This window comes from Oryctolagus cuniculus, chromosome 13, assembly GCF_051225735.1.
Source record: "Oryctolagus cuniculus isolate XC-2025 breed Fujian yellow rabbit chromosome 13, ASM5122573v1, whole genome shotgun sequence".
NCBI lineage: Eukaryota > Metazoa > Chordata > Mammalia > Lagomorpha > Leporidae > Oryctolagus > Oryctolagus cuniculus.
In genome coordinates, this window is record NC_142879.1 from 45,876,107 (window position 1) to 45,879,494 (window position 3,388).

Genomic DNA, 3,388 nt, shown 5'->3' on the forward strand with positions numbered 1-3,388 from the left:
CTATCCGCTGGTTCACTCCTCAGTTGGCTGCAATGGCTGGAGCTGAGCTGATCTGAAGCCAGGAGCCAGGAGTTTCTTCCGGGTCTCCCACATGGGTGCAGGGGCCTAAGGACTTGGGCCACCTTCTACTGCTTTCCCAGGCCATAGCAGAGAGCTGGATCAGAAATGGAGCAGCTGGAACTCGAACCAGCACCTTTATGGAATGCCGGCACTGCAGGTGGAGGCTTTACCTGCTACGCCACAGCGCCAGCCCCAATATGCCTTCATTTCTTGGTGCAGCAGTGTTTATTTGCCCCTAATTGAAGTCTGGGCATCCACATGTGAGACTGGGCTTCCTCTAGAGTATCCAACAGGAATTGCTTTTTTTTTTTAAAAAAAAAAAAAAAAAAAAAAAGTGTATCTCAGCAGTTGTCATTCCTTCCCTCAAATACTTTCTACTGAGTTCCAGCCCAATCTTAGCCCACCTATTGTATTCATTGATCTAGTGACTTTACAAAAGCTTTCAACATGCATATCACCACCCACCTACAATTGCTTGTTCTGAATTATAATCTAGTCTTAGTCTAATTAGTTTTTTATTTATCATATAGAAAGTATAAAAAAAAGTACCTAGAATAAGTGTGTCTCATTTTGCCCTCACTGTTAGGGAAAAACTATATCTAAAACATAAATGGTGACAACTGGGCACAAATGAACATGGTGGGCTCATGACTTCCAAAGATGGTCAAATTACTTTTTAAAGTTGATATAATAGTAAGACAGTAGCTGCAACAACATGACACCTTTGGCTGAGATACAATTGCATGCAAAAACAAAAACTGGAGTGTGTTTGTATATACGTGTGTTCTCCTGTGGGTGAAAGGTGGTGAAGACCCTTAGCTGGTCTGGGATGTCAGAGATGCCCCTGCTTTCTTTAAGAGCTAGGACTGGTCGGCGCTGCGTCTCACTTGTGCCAGCACCACAGGTTATAGTCCCGGTTGGGGCACTGGATTCTGTCCCGGTTGCTCCTCTTCCAGTCCAACTCTTTGCTGTGGCGCGGGAGGGCAGTGGAGGATGGCCCAAGTGTTTGGGCCCTGCACCCACGGGGGAGACCAGGAAGAAGCACCTGGCTCCTGGCTTTGGATCCGGCTAGCCATAGCAGCCATTTAGTGGGTGAACCAATGGAAGGAAGACCTTTCTCTCTGTCTCTCTCACTGTCTAACTCTGCCTGTCAAAAAAAAAAAAAAAATAGTTCTTAAAAAAAAAAAAAAAGAGCTGGGACTGATGGTGATGTCCAAGTATCCTTTTCAGTAATAAATCTGAGAGTGAAGAAGCAGTATGAAAGTAACTTATTCTCATCTACTTTAGGAGTAGGAAGACAGGGAAAATGGGCTGCCTCCCATTGTCCATGAAGTCCCTGACATCCTATTTTTCTGTGGGGTGTCTATTATAATAGTCTGAGCTGTAAATTATTCATCAAAGTATCTGGTATGTTTCTCAGGTGACACTTGAGACTTAAAAGGAGGTACAAGCTTTATATCATATACATCATGCCAGTTTACTCCAGAAAAGGATCTGTGTCTCCTAAATTCTTTTGCATGATCTAGTCCCCCACCAAGGCATTTATTTGGATCCTTTATCAAAAGCCATGAAAGTACTAATTTTCCATCCAAAGAGAGTATTTGAGGAAATTTAATGTCTTTCATTAGTATCAGTTCAAAAAGTTTTTCATGGCCCTGGTTGTAGAAAGGTAACCTCCCACACATTTCATACATGACAATCCCCCCTGTTTACTACTTGGTCATACACCTTATCTTCTGAAAACTTCAACACCTGTCGTGCCAGATTCTCTGGAATACCACAGGATGTCTTCACAGTGGTTGCATCTGTGATCCCTTCCTTGCAAAGTACAAAATCTAATTTTCATGTGCCCGTCTTTATCCACTATCAAATTCTTCAATGTGAGATCATGGTACACAGTCATGCCAGAAAGTATGTAGTCCAGGGACCGGTGCTGTGGCTCAGTGGCCTAAAGCCCCAGCCTGCAGTGCTGGCATCCCATATGTGCACCAGTTCAAGTCCTGGTTGTTCCTCTTCTGATCCATCTCTCTGTTCTGGCAGTAGAAGATGGCCCAAGTCCTTGAGCCCCTGCACCCACGTGGGAGACCCGGAAGAAGCTCCTGGCTACTGGCTTTGGATCAGCTCAGCTCTGGTCATTGCAGTTATTTGGGGAATGAACCAGCAGATGGAAGATCTCAATCTCTCTCTCTCTCTCTCTCTCTCTCTCTACCTGTGTGTGTAACTCTGTCTTTCAAATAAATAAAAATAAATCTTAAAAAAAAGAAACAGATGGATCTTAAAAAAAAAAAAAAGAATGTACATAGTCCTGGCTGGGACGATTTCTGCATCACAGAAACCTGTGTGGTTCTCAAAGAATAGCTGCTCTCTGGACAAATGTGAAAGTAGCTCTCCCCATTAGCATGTTCTATCAAAAACACAAGGGGTCTTTTGTCTGTAAGAAATATTTCAAGACTGTTACAAAAGGATGTCTAGTATTCTGTAATATTCTGGTTTCAGTTAAAGTTTATGCCACTTCATCCTTGGCAGTAATGACTTCCTTCCTCAAAACCTTCATAGCATATTTGCAACTAGCCTTCTCTTGAACCCAAATGACTTTCCCCAAAGTGCCTTTACCTAGTAGTTTCAAACAGTCAAAATTATTGTCTTTCTTTTATAATGAGTTGTAGAAGCACCCATCTCTTCCACTCCTATGTTATTAGTAATTTGTGAGGTCAGGCAACAGTTTGTTCTCTTCTTCTTGCCTCTGCAGTCTGTCTGCTACAAACTGGATAGCTTCTGTCCATTCTTCCCTTTCTTCTGATGTATCTGCTTGAAATGTTCTATGACAGTGGTCCTCAGGAGACGTGGATAAGAAATGTATAAATGTATAAAGTTTCTCTTTATATGCTCGGAGTGAACCATCTGTCTTCAAAAGTATCTTGCCTTCCATATGTGTGTGTGTGTGTGTGTGTGAGGCCCCAGCGTGGGGAGTTGGGACTTTGTGATAGTCATTTTAGGGTTTAGATTCTCTGTTGATGCTGCCCTTCCCACGCTGTACTGATGACTCATCCTGCAGAGGCCTTGTCAGCTGCCCCACAGCTGCTCAGGTGGATGTGGAGGCGGAGGATAGACTGGGGGGGCAGGGGAGAAGAAGGGTGATCAGAAATCTCCCTTCCCTCCTCCCCACTTCCTCTTCTCCCCTACCCCAGAGCCTCTGGCCACCTCCAGCCCAGTTGAAGCCTGCTGGAGAAAGGGAGAGGGAGAGGGAGGTGGCCAGATGGTTCTGCAGAGCTGCAACTTTAGTGGTTTTATAAAACATTTTCCATAAACTTTTCAATGACTTCTCTTG

At 43.9% G+C, this 3,388-nt stretch overlaps 1 pseudogene; it reads right to left on the minus strand.

Annotated features, from left to right (window-relative positions):
- Positions 1 to 1,226: 1,226 nt before the first annotated feature.
- Positions 1,227 to 2,989, minus strand: LOC100342566 (RAC-gamma serine/threonine-protein kinase pseudogene; annotated as a pseudogene).
- Between the last annotated feature and the right edge of the window lie 399 nt (positions 2,990 to 3,388).